This window comes from Schistocerca piceifrons, chromosome 1 (genome assembly GCF_021461385.2).
Source record: "Schistocerca piceifrons isolate TAMUIC-IGC-003096 chromosome 1, iqSchPice1.1, whole genome shotgun sequence".
In the NCBI taxonomy this organism is placed as follows: Eukaryota; Metazoa; Arthropoda; class Insecta; order Orthoptera; family Acrididae; genus Schistocerca; species Schistocerca piceifrons.
This window is the reverse complement of record NC_060138.1, coordinates 802,491,837-802,514,802: the sequence shown is the minus strand read 5'-3', so window position 1 is coordinate 802,514,802 and position 22,966 is coordinate 802,491,837. Positions and strand designations below refer to the sequence as shown.

General features: G+C 41.8%; 1 protein-coding gene across 1 annotated transcript in view; it reads left to right on the top strand.

The window, feature by feature from the left end:
* The first annotated feature begins 13,646 nt into the window (after positions 1 to 13,646).
* Positions 13,647 to 22,966, top strand: part of LOC124804882 (pyrimidodiazepine synthase-like) — a 114,906-nt gene continuing 105,586 nt past the window's right edge. Inside the window, exon 1 of the mRNA XM_047265260.1 lies at positions 13,647 to 13,803. The gene's annotated coding sequence lies outside the window, so the exon portion shown is untranslated. The remainder of the gene's footprint in view (positions 13,804 to 22,966) is intronic.

The following is a 22,966-nucleotide window of genomic DNA, read 5'->3' as shown; positions in this document are numbered from 1 at the left end:
ACATTGTTTACAAAACAAGAACTCGAGATCCAGCACATTTGGAACAGCTGACCTAGGCCGCAGCAGGGACCATAATACCTATCATGCATATGAACATGTGGCGAGAAGTGGAGTACCGTTTCGATATCTGTGGCGAGCTATGAACGGTGCCCACACTGAATGCACCAACTCGCATAAAAATGTTTGATCTCCTGCGTACGATATTGGACGAATCAACTTAAAATCTTAATAGGTACTGAAATGTAAACAAACGCTTTTGTGTATCTCTAGCCCAGACGCCCTGTATAAGAATATTAAGAACGAAGTTGGATGGCACCAGTATAGGCTGCTTAGAAATAAAATCAGTAGGAAGTGCTCTACATCCTGCAGCACCGTACACTAAATGCATACCTGTATTCCTCTAAGCTGTTTGTGTCCCGTATTCAAGAACTAGCCATGACCAGTAAAAAGTTGATTACTCCATCACCGACTTGTCACTGACGACTTTGTTTTGTTTTTCACCATACATTATGTAGAAAGTAGTTTGTTACGAAAGATAAGTAGTTAATTCTCACAAGCATTTCATTTCTTTCGGCGTGAAGTATCCATTACAGAACATAGCTTTATATCTCACACTTCTCAGTTTGTATTCTCTACTGTCTCTACAGTTTTGACAGATGTAGTTGGGACATCCTGTATTAACTCAGCTGAACACGTCAGTCGCCGTGTTTATTCTCTTCTGGACACAATTCAGCACTTGTGGAAAGCACTGCTGACAGCGTAGCTACAGATACCGTTGGAGGACAATCAGCTCCTGACTTAAGAAATTTATAGTTCTTCGATCTGATGAGTCTGTAAACAGCGGCTACCTCAGACTACAAGATGGTAGTGCTTCGGTGATTCATTAGGGTACCGAAATTACGTTCGGTTGACAACTATGGGAATGGTAGTGATAATCGTGTGGTGTTGATGACAGGGAGTCTCCACTTGGGAAAGTTGGGCCCCCGATTTACAACCCTTTCCAGGTGGCGCCACATTGGGCGACTTGTGTGTCGATTCTCAACGGGGGCGCACTGCGACAGTTGCTGTCGCACTTGCCACTCTCGAGTACTCACGACACGTTCATTTTAATGTCATGTCGAGTTTTTCGTAAACATTTATAATATTCATAACAGCACTCCCTACCAGCATTCTCACACAAACCCATACAACAGATGAGTAGACGTCCGACAGGATGCACAAAAATATGTTTGAAAATATGTAACAACTTGGAAATGAAGATAAAGGTATGGAAGACTATATGTAATGACATACAGGGGAAGGGATGAAATCATGAAAACCTATAACAAGGTCCTACAGAGTAGGCGATGCCGCTGTTGGAACAAGATAGCGAGCCAGCCAACTGATAGCGCAGTATTACATTTCGCATCTGCTTCGCCAAGTGTGTGTGTGGAAAGAGCAAACAACATAAAAGCTTTCGAGTGAGAAAGTATGTTGACTCTCACTGTTGGCTGACAGATATCTTGCAGCGGTGAAAAGCTTCATATTGGGAATCTGATACGTTATCACACAAGCCATGATAGAGCAGGAATAGAGACATGCTGTTAAATAGTAAATGGCTGCAGGCACTCGAAATTCTAAGATTTCCAAACTGACGTGTTACCTCAAACATCCCAGAAACAAAAGACTGGGGATGTTTATTGCTTCACCAAAAATTTTTATAGGAAGAGAAGAAGGTTATTATTTAACGACTCGGCTACCCTTAGGCAACTGAATTTTCGAGAAATCTCCCAGTGAAACAGCAGAGAGCATTGAGAGGGCATCCTCATCAGTTACGTTTACCACTGTGTCACCTAACTTGATGTCAACAGAGAACTTTGCCCTCGACGGCGTACAGATGTAGACCCATATATCAAACTCGAAATGCGCCGCGTAAATCACAAGCTGTGAGAGAAACAACTTACATCACTCAAGATCAATCCCCCATCTGTTTTTATGATGGAGACCGTGGTCTAGGGGTAGCTGCTTTGACTAACAATCAAAATGTACTGCATACTGGGTTCGTTCCCAACTACTGCTTAGATTATGAATAAAAATCATCAGCTAAGACGGCCAAAGAATCTCGTAATATGCAGTCATCCTCATTGTGCCTACGATCTTGTCAAAACGGCACTGGGGAACTGTACCTGTAAGCTGAAGAACCAATAGCACGTCGGTACAGAAAACAAATGAAGGAATTATTGCATTAAGACACAAGAAGTGAATACCAAGTAAATGTGGACCCTAAATGAAATAGTGTCATGTAGACTTCTCCATTGCAAAAAAAAATCGGGATAGTTCCCCATTCGGATGTCAAGGAGAGGCTGCCAACGGAGAACTGACCATGAGAAAAGACAGGAAATCCAACGAAAAGTAATGTTCTAAGAGTCGGAGTGTGGAATATCAGTATGAATCTACTAGGGAAGCTAGAATATCGGAAATGGGAAATAAGAAGACTAAACCTATATGTAGCAGGGATCAGGTAAGTGAAAGGGAAAGACGATAAAGAACTATGGCAGAAGATTGTAGGATAATATCAACAGATGCAGAAAATTGTATAATGAGAGTAAAATTCGTTGTGTACAAACAGCAAACTAATTAGTGAGTAACTGGAAACGGTTCATCAATACAATTATTCGAGTCGGAATCGAAACCAAATCAACCCAAACAATTACAGTTCAGTTGATTTCTTCTTGACCAGCAAGCCATCTTGGATGAATTTAAATGATACCATTTTGCTCAGGTAGTTTCATTGTGTACGTTACTAAGCACTACTAACTAGCTTCGAGCGTGCGATTATTCTCAAGTGAGCCTCATTAAAACTAACCACAAAACACTCATAATAAAATGCTCTTTAAAACTAACATCCTGGTGGAACTTAGTACAGATATCGTTGTCAATGTCAGAGGCAGAATACAACAAGATGAAGGCAGTATACGAGGGAACTGAAGGGACAATTCAGTATTTATAGAGAGAGAAGAAACAAATAATCATGAGTATTGGAAAGCAATAGTACGGAAAGGAATAGCTTCAAGCTGAGTACAGGGGCAACACAGGTTCAACAATAGGAACGACTGGGAAGGAAGGTTCTGTAAATTCTGCAATAAATTTCATCTAGCAATACCAAATACATTTTTCGAAGTCACAGGAGGAAGAAATCTACTTGGAAAAGACGAGGAGATACTGGAAAGTACCAGTTGGGTTACTTCATGATGTGACAGATTCCGGGATGAGGTACTGGATTGTAGGGTGTGTCCGGGAACAGATACAGACACATACCCGAATTTAATAATTTTGAACAGTAGACAGGAATTTAAAAGAATGCTCTGGAAAATTTAACGTACAACGCACTGTGATATTGATGTGCTGGGGAATGATGATGTCCGTTCGAAGTTCTATGAGGGATACTGATTACTGAAGTAAGTAAGTCAGCTGAAGAGGAAAGGAAATAACTAGAAAAAAAGCAATCACGATTTGGACAGGCAAATATACGTAGATACAAGAAAGGTTACTGTAACGAGATTGTGTTTAACAGACTTAATAATTTAATTAATCGCTGAACGACGGCTATACAAAAACATTCAAGGAATTAAAAGGATACAGCAATAAAGGCCACTCAGAAATGACACCAAAAGGAAGTGAAGGGAGCTAAAAGCGAAATGACTAGAGAAAATGTGAAGAAATCGAACAGGAAAGGCTCGGCAGGAGGACAGAGCAGCATGCATGGAACTTGGAGAAACTTTTTGTGTATCTTTAAGCAAACGCGTCAACATTCAGAGCGCAAAACGAATTCTACAATTACACGTGGAGGAGAGAACAGATAGGTACGTAGAGTATCTTAAGGTAATCAGCAAGGGGACGAACAGTATGCTCTGATAGAACATGAAATTGTCGTCGATTTGGAGGACAAAGCGGACCCAGTGTTAGACTGGGAGTTTGATCTAGCTCCGTATAATCAAACATGGCAAAAGGATTGATAACAATACACAGGAAATTCTAGAAACACTGGAGGAATGGAAACCAAATAATTATTAAAGATTGGGTGTGGAAACTATGAAAAAAGAGGAGACTTACCATAGCGATTTCAGAATTGTACAAAGCCACCTAATACTGAAGATAGAAAGTGCAGATAAATGTGACACCTATCGTAGAATAAACTTGATACCTCATACAAGCTGCTGACCAGAATTACAAATATTGGAATTTATAAGGAAATTGAGGAATTGTTAGATGACGATCAGATTCGTTTCAGCCAAGGTATAGGCATCAGAGAGGCCAGTCTAATGCTACTCTTGATAATGGAAGCAAAAATTAACAAAAATCGTGGTAATTTCATAGAAACTGTGTAAAATGTATGCTTGAACCGTCAAGTATTTTTATTTTACATCCAAACATCTACCGGTTTCGGTCTTGGACCATCTTCACGGATGAAGGGTTAAAACGGTTTAAGCCACCATATTCCATCAGTCATGACCTAAATTATGTAGTGCATACCATGAATGTATATATATGACACAGGACATACTAATACTAAATGTATACATTTTCTATTCGTGTATTTCATGTTGTTTGATGGTTCAAATATACATTTTATACAGTACTTAGCGGCTGTTGACAGTAACCTAAAATTGTTCATAGAAAATGTCGGTCTATGAGCAGGTTACAACAATGTAAATGGGATAAAGTGTCTTCATTACTTAGGAAGAAACGTTTACACTGTAGAAAAGGATTGGTAATACACAATATGTACAAGAAACAATAGGGAACTGTCGAAGATCACAAGAGTGTAGCTTCAATGACAAATGGTAGGGGTTACTAATAGCAAAATTAAAATTACAGCCTATAAAAACATAAGGACCATCAAGGATAGAGTTAGAGGAAACTTCTTTTGAGCTTATTCTTTGTGACATGTGTTCCAGTGCCACTCTTCGCTTCAACGTGCAACATACTTTTGGACACAATAGTGCTGTGACGTGCACGTCGACGACACCAGTAGCGCGGCATAACTCAGCAGCGAGAATGAGGTGGAGGCAGAGATGTGAGGACTTTTAAGTCGTGACTGTATAGTTCAGTCAGTGGAGCACTTGACCATAGAAGGCAAAGGTGTTGGTTCGAGCCCCTGTCCGGCATACACTTTTAACCTGCCAGGAAGTTACTCCTCTACTTTTCATCCTTCACGTGGAAGAAGCAAAGTCGGAAATAAAATAAAGGCTTAGAAATGAGATTAAAACTCAGGAATAATTACAAGATATGTTGATAGGAATGATAAGTCTTCTGAATACAGAAGACAGATTACACCAAAGAAGGGTGAAAGTACTGACGAGCAGCGGAAATGAGACGAGCGACAAAGTAAACATAAAAATTGGGGAACCATATAGCAGTCGAAATGAAGACATTCTGCCGTCATGGAAGAAAAGTAATGCCACAGGGATGCAGCAACTTGCGTGTCAGAAACAGATTCATACAGGCCAAGAGATCCTTTCTCGTTAAAAGTGGTCTATTTATATCTTACATTGGCTTTAACATAAGGAAGAAATTAATGAGGTTTGTCTAGAGCACAGTATGTAAGTAGGCTGTTTAGGTTTTTATGTTGGTAACGCCACGTAGCGCTCTGTATGAAAATCACTGACTGTGCTGTGGGTAGCTGGTCCCGGCGGAGGTTCGAGTCCTCCCTCGGGCATGGGTGTGTGTGTTTGTCCTTAGGATAATTTAGGTTAAGTAGTGTGTAAGCTTAGGGACTGATGACCTTAGCAGTTAAGTCCCCCCTTCAAGCTAGACAAGTTTCGTTCTTTGCAGTTTTTTCGTTTTACGCTAATTTCGTGAGATATTTGGCCCGGTCACGATCAATGGACCACCCTGTATATGATGACGTTTGAACATTATTAAGGTACATTGTTTGTTCTATATCAAAATATTTCATTTGCTAACTATGCCCATCAGTAGTTAGTGCCTTCAGTAGTTAGAATCTTTTATTTAGCTGGCAGTATTGGCGCTCGCTGTATTGCAGTAGTTCGAGTAACGAAGATTTTGGTGAGGTAAGTGATTCATGAAAGGTAAAGGTTATTGTTACTCAGGGCCATTCTTTTGCAGGGATTTTTGAAAGTCAGATTGAGTTGCGCTAAAAAATATTGTGTGTCAGTTTAGTGATGATCAGAATAAGTAGAAAGAGAGAACTGTCTAAGTACGTTCAGTGTTACTCAGCTGTCTTTGTATCAAATAACGTAGAAGTTTACTAGCACAGTCATTCATAGTTTTTCAAAGGGGACGTTTCAAGTATTGTGTGGAAGCCGATCATGGATGTACGAGAACCGGAAAAAACTGACGAATTTCAGATGTGATTTTATAGATTGATGCTGATACTATGTCGCAGATTCGTCGAAGAAACGAATACGTGGAAAACGCTGACAAGAAGTAGATGTATTAACACGTGGAGATACATGTAGACGTTATTATAGATGTATAAAGATATCATGGAATAAATTCGATGGTACTAATGGGAGCCGAACAGGGTAAATGCTTTTGAAAGTCATAGACTGGAATACGGTGTACAGAATTCCGGACACTGGACGTAGCTGCTCCTCAGAAATCAAGAGATTGGCACAAGAAAGGACGTTGTGTCGATCCGCACAAAGCCAATCGGAAGACCGATAAAGCAAAATAAGATATTCATTACCACTTATATTTGGTGTGAAGAAAAAGTTCTGCAACGGAATAGCGCGAGGTCCTGGAGTGAATGAGGTAACCAGAAGCAGACTATATTTCAACTGCTTACACAGGGTGGACAAAAACATGGAGACACCGAAACGAGATACATTACCATGCCTAATACGCTGTAGGAAAACCGTTCGCATTCAAAACAGATTCCTGTCGTCTTTGAATAGATAAACACAGGTCCTGGGTGGTTTTCAAGAAAATCTTATACCAGTCTTCCAGAAACATAATGGCAAGTTCATGTAACGTCGACGGAAGTGGATAGGCATCACGCACCCTTCTCTAAAGAAGACCACAAAGTCTCAGTAACATTGAGATCTAATGACTGTGGTGAACAGGGGAGATGAGAAGATGAATTATTCATCCTCATGTTCACAAAATCCATCCTGGATAATGCGAGCTAAGTGAACAGAGACCCTGTCGTCTTAGAATACAGCATCACCATCTGGGAACAAACTTTTTACCATAGGATGGATCTGGTCAGCCAAAATTGCCGCCTAATCGTTGACAGTAGTGCGGCCTTGCAGAGTACACATTGGGCCCATGGAATACCGCGATATGGCTTCCCAAATCATCATTAAACCCCCGAATGTTTCACCCGTGAGATGTATTCATGATCATCATGATCATCATCATCATCTCAGCCTTTTACCACGTCATGTGGGGTCGGCGTTGCTTTTCTGGATCCTTCTCTTCCATAAATGTCTATCCAGTGCTTCTTTTCTGAGCCATCCTTTCTCTCGTAGGTCCCCTGCTACCTTGTATTTCCTTCTCAGTTTCGGTCTTCCTCTTCTCCTTGGTCCTTCGATTTCTAGGTCTTCCATTCTTCTCCCCACGTAGTACTCACCTCTTCTCTGAACATGTCCATACCATCTTAGCCTACTTTCTTGGATCTTCTTCCCTATGGGCCCCACTTTCACTGTTCCCCTGATGTACTTATTCCTTAGTCTATCACCTCACTCATCTAGCTTAACATTCTCATTTCTTCCACTTCAATCTTTTTTCTTGGGCTTTTGTAATTGGCCAAGTTTCTGCGCTATACAGTATCGTAGGCCTCACCACAGCCTTGTAAAGATTTCCTTTCATTCTGCAGCTAAACTTCTTATCACACAGTACTCCACTCAGTTCCCTCCAGTTCATCCATCCACTAGTTATCCTGTGCTGTATTTCGGCCTCCAGTCCTCCATCACTTTGCATGTAAGAGCCTAGGTATTTAAATTTCTTGACCAGCGCCAGTTGTTCTCCTTGTAGGTTAACATATAGGTCTTTGGCATCCTTTGCACACATATTGTTTTCACCCTGCTAATTCTTATTCTCCTTTCCTCTAGAGCTTTTATCAACTCTTCAAGCTTGTCTTGAAGTGCCTCCTGGGTGGGTTTGCTGATTACAATATCACCGGCAAACATCTTGTTCCAAGGTGAGTCTTTTTCACATCTTTGACTAGTACATCCATGATACAAGGTCAAAGAGATATGGGCTGAGAGCAGATCCCTGATGTTGTCCTACTCTCACTGGAAATGCCTTTGGTGCACCTGCAATGCTCCTGATTTGCGTCATTGCACCTTCATAAATGTCTTCTACCACCCTGATACATTTTTCTGGCAGGCATTTACTTCTCAGATATCTCCATATCTCTTGCCTCGGTACTCTGTCATATACCTTCGCAAGATCGATAAAGGCCATATGCAGTTCGGCTTGTACTTCCCTATGCCTTGCCATCAGTTGCCTTACTGCAAATATTGCATCGGTTGTTCCTCTTCCCAACTTAAACCCAAACTGTTCCTCACATACTTCAGTTTCTAGACGCAACCTCTTTTCAATTATCCTTTCCCAGATCTTCACTGTGTGGAACATTAGTTTTATAACTCTATAATTGCCACAGCTTTGGATATCCCCTTTCCCCTTATATATGGGAAAGCAGTACACTGCTCCATGCATGCAGCATTCTTTCTCCTTTCCAGATCTTCTGCATTAGATCCCAGAGAACATCAGTTCCCTGTTCTCCCAGACTTTTCCATGCTGCTATTGGGATTTGGCCTGCTCCTAGGGCCTTCTCATTTTTCATTTTCTTCATTGCGTATTCGACGTCTTCCCTATTTATACTTTGAATCATTCCTTCATTTATGTCTCCATCTTCATAGTTCTCTCGTACATTTTCCATATTCAATAGCCTTTCAAAGTACTCCCACCACCTAATCAGGATTTTCTCAAGGTCGTGTAGTACTACACCTGATTCATCCTTTATCTACCTCATTGAAGTTATGTCCTTGGTCGCCTTTTCTCTTGTTTTAGCAATCCGTAGGAGTTGCCTGCCGTCCTGACTTCTTTCCAGTTCTTCATACACCTCTTCCATTGCCTCGGTCTTTGCTTTTGCCACTGCTCTTTTTGCCACCTTTTTTGCAGTCTTGTAGGTTCCCTATCCTCTTGTCTTCCTGTTAAGTCCCTTTGTTTTTTTGCCCCTACTTCACTTTTGTCGCTCCCTGAACCTCCTCATTCCACCACCATGCCTCCTTATCTTCTGGTGGTGCCTTTTCTGTTGTTACACCCAGTAAGTCTTTTCCAGCTTTTGTAATTACATTGCTATTATAGCTCCACCACTCCTGTACATCCTCTGGTAATTTCACTTCTCTTAATACTGTTTCCTTGAATTTATCTCGCAACAAAGTGGTTCAAATGGCTCTGAGCGCTATGGGACTTAACTTCTAAGGTCATCAGTCCTCTAGAACTTAGAACTACTTAAACATAACTAACCTAAGGACATCACACACATCCATGCCCGATTCAGGATTCGAACCTGCGACCGTAGCAGTCGCGCGGTTCCAGAATGTAGCGCCTACAACCACTCGGCCACCCCGGCCGGCTTCTCGCAACACCTCTTCTTTCAGTTTCCATCACTTTATTCTTTGTTCTCCTCGCTTGATACATTTACGTCTTTTCTCCACTACCATTTCATAATCGGCCACTACGAGTTTGTGTTGCGCAGCCACACTTTCACTGTATATAAGCTTGGTATTCTTTATTTCCTTCATGTGTTTGCTTCTGGACAACAAGTAGTCTATCTGACTCTCATGGTCTCCACTCCTGTGCGTTATAAGTTGTTCTCTTCTACGATTGACGTAGGTATTGGCAATCATTAGGTCAAAAGATTAAGCGTATTTTGCAATATTGTGCCCTGCTGCATTTCCTTCTCCAAAGCTCCATCCACCATGAATTCTGTGTCTTCGCCACTCCTCCTCTCACCAACATGTCCATTTAAATCTCCCCCAATTATCACCCTTTCATTGTCTGGTATTTCCATTGTTACTCCATCTAGGATTTTCCAAAATTCGTCCTTCTCTTCCTCCGAACACCCTGTCTGGGGTGCATACACACTTAGAACTGTGATGACGTCTCTTCCGATAGTAAGTTTTACGCTCATGATTCAAAATGGTTCAAATGGCTCTGAGCACTATGGGACTTAACATCTATGGTCATCAGTCCCCTAGAACTTAGAACTACTTAAACCTAACTAACCTAAGGACAGCACACAACACCCAGCCATCACGAGGCAGAGAAAATCCCTGACCCCGCCGGGAATCGAACCCGGGAACCCGGGCGTGGGAAGCGAGAACGCTACCGCACGACCACGAGATGCGGGCGCTCATGATTCTGTCATTGATTCTGTCCACTCCACAGACTTCCTCTTTCAGATCTTTATCCACAATAATCCATACTCCATTTCTGGACCCCTTTTCTGCACTGCTATAGAACAACTTGTATCCTTCTGCCAATAGTTTGGATTTGTCTCCCTTCCACCTGGTCTCTTGCAAGCACAGGATATTTAGCTTCCTTCTTTGCACCATGTCTAAAATCTCTCGACTCTTTCCCTTTAATGTTCCAATGTTTAAAGTTCCGACTCTGATTTTGCACTTCATTCCTTCCTTCGCACCCTCTTCTTCTGTTGGGTTATTCATAAAACGTCTCCACCTGAGATCCGATTGGGAGCCTATTACTACGGAACATTTACTTTGAGAAGTATCAATCACTGTTTTCGTTTTGGCAGGGTTTTTTCTGGCCGGATGCCCTTCCTGACGCCAACCCTCCTCCTTTTTCCGGGCTTGGGACCGGCAATAACAGTTTACGAGCTACTCAATCCACTCGTTACCTGTTGCATGCGGAGATGTAATCTAGTCCAGAAATTGAAAACAGTGTGAAAGAAGATTCATCCGATCTATTAACGTTCTTCCATTGCTCCATACTTGAGGTTTTATTGCTTCGGCGCCACATTTTCCTGTTACGGGCATTTGCATCACCGATGAGTGGGTCTGGATTTTCCAGATCGCCCTGCAATACGCAGCTTGTGGAGCTCCCTTAGTGTTTTGTTTCTGACAGATTTCGCGAGTGCAATATTCAGTTATGCAGTTATTTTGGAGCTATCGTCCTCTTATGTTTTGTCGCAATCCTATTCAGTGTCCGTCCGTCATGATTACTCAACACGTTCTTTCGCCTGTGTTATGACTTAGCGGATGATGATTTTCCATATACCCTGTAAGGAATACATAACTTAGATATTGTGCCTCTTGAAACACCAAACACTTTGGCTACCTTGGTTACTCACAGTTACACAGAACACTGTTCCGACCACGATGGCACTTGTAAAATGTTGTGGACATTGCACAGCTGCCGTTCGTGGTCAAATACCTCACTGCAAACTGCAGGTTTGACTAGCGTCTTCATATCCAAGCATGTATTTCCTGCCGTATTTCCATATTTTTATACCCCTGTGTCCGTATAGTGGGGTCGAAGTTAGCCTCCTTCACGCAATATCGCTGCATGCTCAAGCACTCCTTTCTCTGGAGTACTTTCACATTCTGGTTAACCGTCCTGAAGCTATGGGAGGATCTTATGTCATCAAATGTGTAGCGCTCCTGCACTGCTGAAATAATTCGACAGAACTCCTTTAGACAAAAAAAAACGAAATGGGATAGTTTTTGAGTCATTAAAGGTGAGCCTTTCCAGGAACGTCTCTACTTACCGACCAGAGAAGCCTTGCTGTGAGTACTGTTTGACTAGGGTCAGCTATAGACGATTGAAGCAGCGTCAAATGATGCAGATTCTAGGCAACGAGTCTGCCTGGGGAGAAGGAAGTGGATAGCTATGGGCAGCAGGTGCAAGCCGTCCGTCTGTTTCCCTTTTTCACTACCGTGTAAGGAGCATAGTGTCCTGGTGGATGCTGTGCTGTGGCGTTCTGATAACGATGGATGCGGTGACGTGGCTCTGCTAGCGTGGCTCTCAGCTGTGCCCGCAAGACGATAAATAGCCGCCGTGCCAGTGGTCGTCGGAATTTAAACTATTGACTGCGCACAGCCGGCCGGAGTGGCCAAGCGGTTCTAGGCGCTAAAATCTGGAACCGCGCGACCGCTACGATCGCAGGTTCGAATCCTGCCTCGCGCATGGATGTTTGTCATGTCCTTAGGTTAGTTTGGTTTAAATAGTTCTAAGTTCTAGGGGACTGATGACCTGAGAAGTTAAGTCCCATAGTGCCCAGAGCCATTTGAACCATTTTTGACTGAGCACAGAGCTTCACCGTGTGTTCTGTTCTGACAGAGGCTATTTAATCTGTTTTCCTCTTTATAGATGTGTGAGGGTACAGCAGTCTAGTGGGTACGGAGAGCGTGATTCCTTAGCGCTTAAGCAACGTTGTTTGGCAGACATTATCGTTGATATGTATTTCGGTGAATTCGGCTGGCATCGCTTAGCAGACATTGTGGTTCATCAGTGTATGAGTGGCGTTGTTTTGATTGTCATTGTGGTTCGTCATGTCTATGTCTTCTACTGGGTTCATTTAAGACTGCCTCCTCAGATGAGCTTCCGTATGTTAGTGAATTGGTCTCTAGTAAAAGTGAGGGGCTTGTTTTTAATGCCAAGATTCTTTCTCGTTCGTCCCCTGTTGTAAAATTAGTGTTAAGTTCGGTTTTTTTGTGTGTTTTGTGTCACTGCATCACTAAGACACTGTGACGTTTTATTGAGAGGTTAATTTATAAAGCTATGCACCATGTGACTGCTTGTAATATTTATTGCGCAGGTAGCGCCGATATTGTGTAGCGGATGGTTCGATATTTGTGAAAGCTATTGATATAAGGTTACCACCATTTAACTGTGTAACGTTACTGCGGCATTTGCGCCAACGTTTTGTCAGGAGTTCTGTGTGCCAAGCTAATGTGTCATGCATATTTTTAGAGAGTTTCATGTCCAAGATTTATTGTTTAAGAAATCGCTAAACTTGTAAATGTCTTTCGTCATTCTTAAGGAGAAAGCTCCACTGGTTGGGAAGCTGCTGTTACTGTAACTTTAAATATTTGTAGTAACATTCTTTGTTGTCAAATTATTTATCAGTTCTGTTATCGGTTTTTGCGAACAATTGCGTTAATATCTGGCGGAGTATCGTTTTTCATAATGTGCTTGAAAGTTTACAGCAAAATATATTTTATTACTAGTTGTAAGGCGAAAAATTTGTTTTTTGTTGACAGTTGTTTTACGGTCGTCTATGGTGAAATGTTCCTTACAAGTAGTGAAATGTTTACTAATAAATGATGAATTGACAGTCGAGTAAAATCACCAAGATGCTCCACTCCCCCAAACCCACTCTCCTCACCGCCACAAAAGGACTAATTTTGCATTGAAAAAAGAGTAAAACTATAATAAAATCTAATTTTTCATATTAGTTAATAATATTCGCTTTAAATTACATATGTGGAGCTTGTTTTCAGAAAGTACCAAATCCAAATGGACCAATCTTTGAGGAGAGCAAAAAAATTTCCTGTAGCCACAATAATTTTCATGTGTAAACCATACTTGATATACTGTGTAGTATGACGTAGTCATATAGTCTTAGTCTCATGCGACAATATCGTGGTGGAATTTTTCGACAGGAGAATTCTTGTCCACACATGGAAAGTTTATCTGTGACCAGGAGGACCAGTTACAACAACTGTGGGTCACCGTGCCTATGGAGGGCATAAATTGGCTTTATGACGCCCTTCCCATAGGAATTAGTGCATGTGTCGAGACCAGAGGCGGTGCAACAGTGTACTGGTAAGTGACCTCATACTGCCGAGTTCTTCGTGAATTTGACTTGATTTGATAATCATTGAAATAACAACACATACGTAGACAACCTTTAAAGTTTCATTTCATTTGCTCCTCCCCTTCTGTATGCTTTACATTTTTTGTCAGGCAATTTATTTAAAGTCAAGGTTATATTAATTTATGGAGCTTGTTTCCAAAAGATACCAAATTCAAAACATTCAATATAATCATTTAGAGATGGCAGCCCCTGCCTAAGAGGTTACTGGGGCTAAAAAGTGAATATTTTCTTGCAGAAAGAAGAAAATCTCTTTAATAGAAGCCATAAAATCCAGCATTTTACACAAAATCATACCAAATCCCTTTTAACGTTCATAGAAAGAAGTACAAATACTCTTGAAGTGATCTCGCTGGGTGCTGTGACGTCACAAACGCAGTGAGACAATATAGTTTGTCTGTGTGATCATGTGATTACAGTTTCGGTAATGGTTGCCTTCAGCTTGTCATTGTGTCTTTTTATCTAAAATGCTTGTGCTTTCTGTTATGATTGTGTATAGTGAACAGTTGATATGTCCGACGAATATGCCGATGTGACTGAATTTAGAGAAAAGTCAAAGAAACGTAAAATATCTGTAAATACGTCGTGGCGGAACGTGTTGAAACACGAAAAACAATACTGCTGCAAGCGCAAAACCTCGGATCAGTATAAACGTACTGATAGCTTTTTCAGCGCATTATTCGTATCAGAAGATGATATGATACTTGAAAATAACAGATATTAGAACAATACAGTTGTCGTGAGTCAGAGAAACTCTTTAATAGGGTACACTGATATGAACTGTCCTAAAAGAAGAAGGCCTAATGACGATCACATAGAATGTTCAAGCAAAGAGAACACTATAAGTTATAGTATACAAACGGCTCATCAGGGGAAGGTCCCTGTTCGTAGAACTACATTCCAAAGTGTTTTCAATATTGAGTGGAGGAAGGTTGAGAATGCTGCTGGCGAGAAAATGAATAGTGGGCGCAGTTTCTGAAACAAGAGGTGGTGCAAAGCGTGGTGACGATATGAAGAAACTGCAGCCTGAAATAATAGCTCACGTAACAAGGTTTAAAAGCAGAGAATGGCACTAGGGGAGAAAAAAGACACCATTAAGAAAATACTTGCCTTCAGAATGTGCCATACATAGGATGTGGAATTTATCTTGCGAGGAGAGAGCAGTTAGCAGTACAACTTCAACACAATCTACTTACGCGAAGTATAATAAGATGAGTAATAAATTAATCATCTAGTAGAAATGATAGTATGACTTGACAGTAAAAAGTTAGATTCATATTACATGTAAAATTTTTTGTTAAGATTGCTGCAGAATAAAAGGAAATTTTTAGTTACCTTTCCTTTCATTTTATTTAATTTTTTATCATAAAATTCCGTCTGAGGTTTGGCACCATAAAACAGGACACCTGCAGTGACTCCCTAGCATTCAAAGTTATTTTTTAAAGCAGCTCCTGATGAGGATATCAACAAACATCTTGTTGTGGAAAGGCTTTTCCATAAACTAAAAGCTTGTTTTAAGAACCTTGATAAATTTCCAAATGGCAGTTTAACGCTCAACTTTGATTTGATGCAGAATCAGCCTTTACGAAAGACACAAATGAATAGAGCGTATTACTCACGACAATTATGGTGTCATGTTTTGAGACTAGTTATTCAGGTGAACAGCAAAATTGTTTCACCAAACAGGACACAGTATTTATAGGTGGCTTGAGAGAGAAGTTGGTGGGGGTCCCGATGAAATTAGTTCATGTCTGTGGCATTTTTCAAGTCAGTCTTAAAACCATACTGTGATGCGAATAATATTGAGTGTATTCGATTGTTTACTGACAGTTGTACACCTCAAAACAAAAATAATTGTATTTTATTTCTGTTTTGTAAGATTACATCACAATGTGGATTTAAGATTGAGTGTTTCTTCCCATGTGTATGTCATCAATACTTGCCTGCAGATAGTATTGTAGAAAAGAAATTCCGAAAACTTGAAACTGTAATGCTCCCAGAAGTATATGGCAGTGTACTTGAGGCAGTAGGAACACTTTCCTTCCTGAATTTTGATTTTTCCTGGCTCAGTAGGCAAGAACTCAGTCGAATGTCGGTTCAAAAATCAAAAACCTTTCAAATTAATGAAGTTAAACGTCTCACTATTCATCATACATCACCACTGATTGATTAGCATACTTCATACGCAATGACACCAGCGTGCGAACACAAAATAATCCGAAGAGAGGTAGGCTACGATCGTATTTTGCTTCAAGTAAAGGATTTACCCAATAGTAGTCATCTGCAACAGGCAAAGAAAAATGGTTTAGTACCCCTACTTTCTGCAATGTTCTGTCAACTAAACCAAATACCTTTCTACAAACGTGTGGCAGAGTAAGATGATGTATGAGTAGTTACAGAGGGTGGAGACAATTATAACATTGACGTTCATTATAATGACGGATGTTTTGATCAAAGTATCGGTAATACTATGAAAAATTAGTTTCTACATACGTAATCGTTATTAATAAAATATCTCTTAACAGTTCACTATGTGTGAAGTGAACTAAATACCATTTTAGAAGGTCCAGCACAGAACTAATATACCGGGTGATCAAAAAGCCACTATAAATTTAAAAACTGAATAAACCACGGAATAATGTAGACAGAGAGGTAAAAATTGACGCACATGCTTAGAATGACATGGGGTTTTATTAGAACAAAAAAAAAACACCCCATATTGCTAGACGCGTGAAAGATCTCTTGCGCTCGTCGTTTGGTGATGATCGTGTGTTCAGCTTCCGCTTTCGTCATGCTTGGCCTCCCAGGTCCCCAGACCTCAGTCCGTACGATTATTGGCTTTGGGGTTACCTGAAGTCGCAAGTGTATCGTGATCGACCGACATCTCTAGGGATGCTGAAAGACAACATCCGACGCCAATGCCTCACAATAACTGCGGACATGCTTTACAGTGCTTTACAGTGCTGTTCACAACATTATTCTTCGACTACAGGTATTGTTGAGGAATGATGGTGGACATATTGACCATTTCCTGTAAAAAACATCATTTTTACTTTGTCTTACTTTGTTATGCTAATTATTGCTATTCTGATCAGATGAAGCGCCATCTGTCGGACATTTTTTGAACGTTTGTATTTTTTTGGTTCTAATAAAACCCCATGTCATTCCAAGCATGTGTGTCAATTTTTACCTCTCTATCTACATTATTCCGTGATTTATTCAGTTTTCAAATTCATAATGACTTTTTGATCACCCGGTATGACAAGTTATGCTGTTTCTACACTCTTCTACGAACATCTTTAGGTATCAGACATCGTATATCTTATACGGGTGTAGGATAGTAGAGCAAAGATGCGGCGGTAGAGTTTTGTGTAGCACTGGGTGTAAATGTGTTGTCATTCAGTTAACAGTCACTTATTGCTGAGAGTTTTACAATCACTCTATGTTCCCAGTGCGACCTGGCAGTGCCCTTGCTGAGCCAGCTTTGCTGTTGGCTGGCGCAGGCCCCTCGCATTGCCAAGGTCAGTACTGGGGTCCCCTCGTAGGAGGGTACGGCAGCCAGCGGCCGGCGCCGAGCTGCAGCCTGGCGTGGCTGTGGGCGTCTGTCAGAGCCTCAGCGCTCTCGCTGAGTGAAGCTGCGCACAGGCTAGGCCCCAGAAACATGCGTGCCCCTGTTGCCGGTTGTTGAGATGGCGTGTAGGCGGTAGACCCAGCAGCAATACAAGGACAGCCCGAGGAGAGGTTCCAGAATGCAGCCAGTAACGCGGCACTTTTACAGTCCAGGGATGGCTGCTCAGGCGCCCTGCTCCCACCTAAACTAAAATTAAACTCCGCCCGAACACGCCATGAAGGCCCAACAGTACCGAACGGCCGCCGTGTCATCCTTAGGCCACAGGTGTCACTAGATGCGGATTTGGAGGGGCATGTGTTCAACGCACCGCTCTCCCGGCCGCATGTCAGTTTACGAGACCGGAGTCTCTACTTCTCAGTCAACTAGCTCCTTAGTGCCTCACAAGGGATGAGTGCACCCCGCTTGCCAATAGCGCTCGGCAAACCGGATAGTCACCCATCCACGTCCTAGCCGAGCACGGCAGCGCTTAACTTCGGTGATCGGAGGGGAACCGGTGTTACCACTGAGGCAAGGTCGTTGGCTGCTCCCAATTTAACAGCAAAATTTAACAGGCAGATCGGTTCTTCATCCATGGAAGTTTGTTCTGGCCCTCGTCTTCGGATAGGTTCAAATGGCTCTGAGCACTACGGGTCTTAACTTCTGAGGTCATCAGTCCCCTAGAACTTAGAACTACTTAAACCTAACTAATCTAAGGACATCACACACATCCATGCCCGAGGCAGGATTCGAACTTGCGACAATAGTGGTCGCGCGGTTCCAGACTGTAGCGCCTAGAACCGCTCGGCCACTCTGGCCGGCTCTTTGGATAGTCACAGGTGTGAGCGGCGTTTTGGAGTGTTGCGGTTCCCTCCACAACCGGATGGCTGAAGAGTTGTAGCAGTGGACCCCAAGCGATCAGCGTCTGGAGACACTTCGTCGTATTCCTCTAGGCATCCTCCAACTAGTGAAGCTGACCTTCCATCCATATCAATGATGCAGATGGAGTGGCTAGACTCTGACAGTAAGTGGATGGAAGGCGGCGATTTTATAGCAGTCGATGACATGATTCCCTCCATACTGGCGACCAAATGTGCTCCCGTTTTCTGAACCTATCTTCCCTCTTTGCTATCCTAATGTTTAACTTCAGAGCTTCAAAGCTATACTTTAAACAAAGTTTGAAGTCTGAAAGGCGTTCTTGTATCATCCGCAGGTCAAGTTACTACACCTAGTTCCGCTAGAGAAGAGCATTGTGTCTTCTCTGCACTTCCGTCTAAGCGCTGAATCAAGTGTTCCTGAAGTTCTCTCTCGCACACTGTGAGACAGTAAACTATTGGTTTTTACTTCAGATCTTCCGGGTGTTGACATACGCCACCGTTACGTGCTCGACGAGCTCGCTCCACTTAGCATTGTCCCAGCTGGCTAAAAAAAAAAAAAAGACTGCACTTAATTAACATTCTGCTATGCAACAATTTGTGATTAGCTGTCTTCGACTGGTGTAGTTGACGACGGTTGACTACAACCAGCAAGATATGCAATGGTTTGTTTCTCACGATGACAGTTAACAATTGGAATGACGTCACTTTCGTGGGCACCAGTTCAGAGGATAACTTCCCGTGCTGACAACTCTTGTTGCCATAAAATGTTATTCTAAAGTAGGTGCGGTCTAAGCACGATATACAAGACAGCGTACACTAGACGCACTGTGCCATTCGTGACTGGGAGCACAGCGCACACTAATGAACAGCACTGCGGGTGCAGTTTTTAATGTTACAGTTGGCAGGCTGTACGTAACGGTTTCCTGCGGACAGGAGAATATTAAGAAACGGTTCTTCACTTTAACTCTCAAACTGTGCACGTCTTAAGGATTCTGCAACGTTATTTTTAAGTAGTTTAAAAATGAATAACTCACAAAACAACTGGTAAAGCATGCTGGTGTAGTGATTGGTTCCTTACAATGCAGAGGCCGGTTACATTTAGGGAGAAATTATTTTGAAAAACACAGGTGCTGAAGCTGTGATGCAAAACTTGTGGTGTGTTCAAAGCCCGCTTAGATTCCTGAACGGTAGTTTCTGCGTTAGTAGGGAGGCAGCTTTTATTTTCTCTCTAAAACTTTCGAATTACGTCTTTCACAACATTTCGAAAAATATACAGGAATCTGTTACTTTTCCTTGATGAATCGTACTGCCCGATTGTGTCTGGCGGGTCGGGACCTTATTCTAATGTGTGCCTTTCGCACTAACAAGAGGTTTCGGAAATTCAGTTCGGGATGAGACTTCGCAGGTTAGAATTATACCTCAAGGGTGTCCACCCACAAAAGTTGTACAGTGCACTAGCCAGAAGATACCGAGAAAAAGACTCTAAATTTTTACGAGCAGCTCATAAACCGGTCAACTTACGGGCTATGGCAGCACAGCGAAATTGGTGCGTCTATAGCACAGTTACTTACCACGCGAGCGATCCCGGTTCGCTTCTTCCTACAGGTAAATGTTTATTGTATTCTTTGAAGTTGTTTTGAAAACTATGACAACTTTTAAAGAAAGGTAATTACCTAAACTATTATCAATTGAATGACAAAGAATTTTATTTTATTTTTGAAATGACTATTAACAGCGAATAAGCAAAAACGGGGAATTAAGATTTGTATTTTCTTTTTAAAAAGTTGAATAATTTGAAATGCATTTTTAATCGAGGTAACTAAAGCTTTACCACTGTAACAAATTTTCTGCTAGGGTTTTATTTACATAAAAATTTTTGCAACATCCTCTTTATTGATCAATTTTGTGATTTATGTACTAGTACCGGAATGATAACTGTTATAAAAAGATGGAAAAATATATATTTTGGCTTTTGCACAATTTATGAAGGACGAAGACAGTTAGATCCATCATTTACTGCATTTTTATGCAGTTCAAATGGTTCAAACGGCTCTGAGCACTATGGGACTTAGCCAGCCTCGGTGGCCGAGCGGTTCTAGGCGCTCCAGTCCGGCACCGCGCTGCTGCTACGGTGGCAGGTTCGAATCCTGCTTCGGGCATGGATGTGTGTGATGTCCTTAGGTTAGTTAGGTTTAAGCAGTTCTGTCTAGGGGATTGATGACCTCAGATGTTAAGTCCCATAGTGCTCAGAGCCATTTTTGAACTATGGGACTTAACATCTGAGGTCATCAGTCTCCTAGAACTTAAACCTAAGTAACCTAAGGACATCACACACATCCATGCCCGAGGCAGGATTCGAACCTGCGATCGTAGCCGTCGCGCAGTTCCAGACTGAAGCGCCTAGAATCGCTCGGTCACACAGGCCGGCTTTTATGCAGTGTTCACGGGAATAAAATAAAATTCTTTATGATTTAACTGATGATATTTTAAATCATTAACTTCGTTTAAAATCTGTTAATTTTAAAACAGTTTAAAACGACAGAATAAAAAGTCACTAGAATGTAGGATCGAAAGTGTATCGTCCGCGTGGCAAAAGAGTCCGGTACAGGAGAACCCATTTCGATGTGCTGCCATAGAATATAAACTGACCGGTATATGAGCTGCGCGTAAAACCTTAAGAGATCTTTCTCTCGGGATTTTCTGGCTAGTGTATTTTACAGCTTTTGTAAGTGGACACCCTTGAATAATACTGCTAACCTGTGAAGTCTCGTCCCGAACTGAATTTATACTAATGGCTGATTCTTCTTCGGCTTATTTAAACTACCTGATAAGAAAGTACCCTTTTTCTCTTTTATAAAATGCTTATTGCACTCAAGCCTCTTGAGACTAACAGTTGAGTAGAAAGAATGTCCAGTAAAGCATTATGACTAATTATTTGTTAGGTCCTTGATTGCGGGTCCTTGTGAAAGAAATATTATCGCATTGCGTTACCTTTAGAGAGGAAGAAGAATGATATGATCAGCATTTCGTAAAAGCAAAAATGCCTTCTCATCGTAAGGAGGCACGTGGGGGGCAGACACGCACACGTGAGTGAGACATGTGCGGTCCTTTCTTAAGGACGGCCGCCACGGGCGGCGCCGCCTCAGATGTCGTGACTGCAGCCATAAAGCGGCACGTGACGGTGGACGCGCCCACGCGTTCCTCGGAAGCGCCGGCTACAAACACAGCCTGTAAACACCGACCCCACGTGAGGGCCCGCAGGTGCCGGGAACGCCGGCCACCCCTCCCTGCAGTACAAGGGAAGCGCCGTCTTCTGCCAGGTCACTCAACTATCGTAGTCTGCTGTTCCTCAGGCAGCATACTTTCCTGTACCTGGCGTGGAACAGAATGAAACTGAAGATCGTAAAAGGTCATTTTTGTTATTAACGTTTATCATATCCACTGAATCCATACCTGCATCTTTATGAAAATTGGTATGAGGTGGTGTAATTGTGCAAATCTGAATCTCGTCGCAATAATGATTCATTGACTTCCCGGGTCCTATTGCATTTATTTTTCAATACGACTCGACAGATTTACAAATATCTTGACACACTATCTAGGGAATAACGCGAAAAATTCAGAGCAACGCGAGCCGTTTAAGTATAACGAAGGCGTTGATATACTCGTAGCTTCATTTCACACGGCGAAAGGCGAACTGCCATATATTCTTTTAGAGTATATTTTTATTTTTAATTAACTCCGTTGTCTTAATGTGTCTTTTTATTTAGTCTGAAAGGAATGCAGTGAGTTATCGAAATACTGAGATCTGTTTCACTCCCACGGCTGTCATCTTCACATCTACACAGAAATTTTTTCGTGTATTAAAGGTGTACATTGATACCAAGTCTATCGGACTAAATACCTTTGGGTTTGGTTACCAATTCTGTACATTTCTTTATTAATTAGTAAAGGGTTAGCTAAATCCGTTGAGGTAATTTCGTAACAAAAGGAGTTCACTGATTCTAGCTTCAAGCTGTAGTCAGTATAGATTAACACTACTGCATGCGAAAGTAACATTCGACTGTTGAACACACTTGCCAGAAACCTATGTGGTGAAGCTCTAAATACTAGCACAATCAAAACAGTTTTATCAGTCTAGCAGTTAGGTTCCTGTATGTGTTTGTAGGCAAAGAAAGAAAAAGTCTGATGAACCAGGCAGTGTACGCACTCCCAGCACATGTTAAGCTACAAGCAACATTTCGACACAGTCGACTGTGCACCTAGTGTGATATGAGGATGTATCTACAGGGTGTTATAAAAAGGTACGGCCAAACTTTCAGGAAACATTCCTCACGCACAAAGAAAGAAAATATGTTATGTGGACATGTGTCCGGAAACGCTTACTTTCCATGTTAGAGCTCATTTTATTACTTCTTTTCAAATCACATTAATCATGGAATGGAAACACACAGCAACAGAACGTACCAGCGTGACTTCAAACACTTTGTTACAGGAAATGTTCAAAATGTCCTCCGTTAGCGAGGATACATGCATCCACCCTCCGTCGCATGGAATCCCTGATGCGCTGATGCAGCCCTGGAGAATGGCGTATTGTATCACACCCGTCCACAATACGAGCACGAAGAG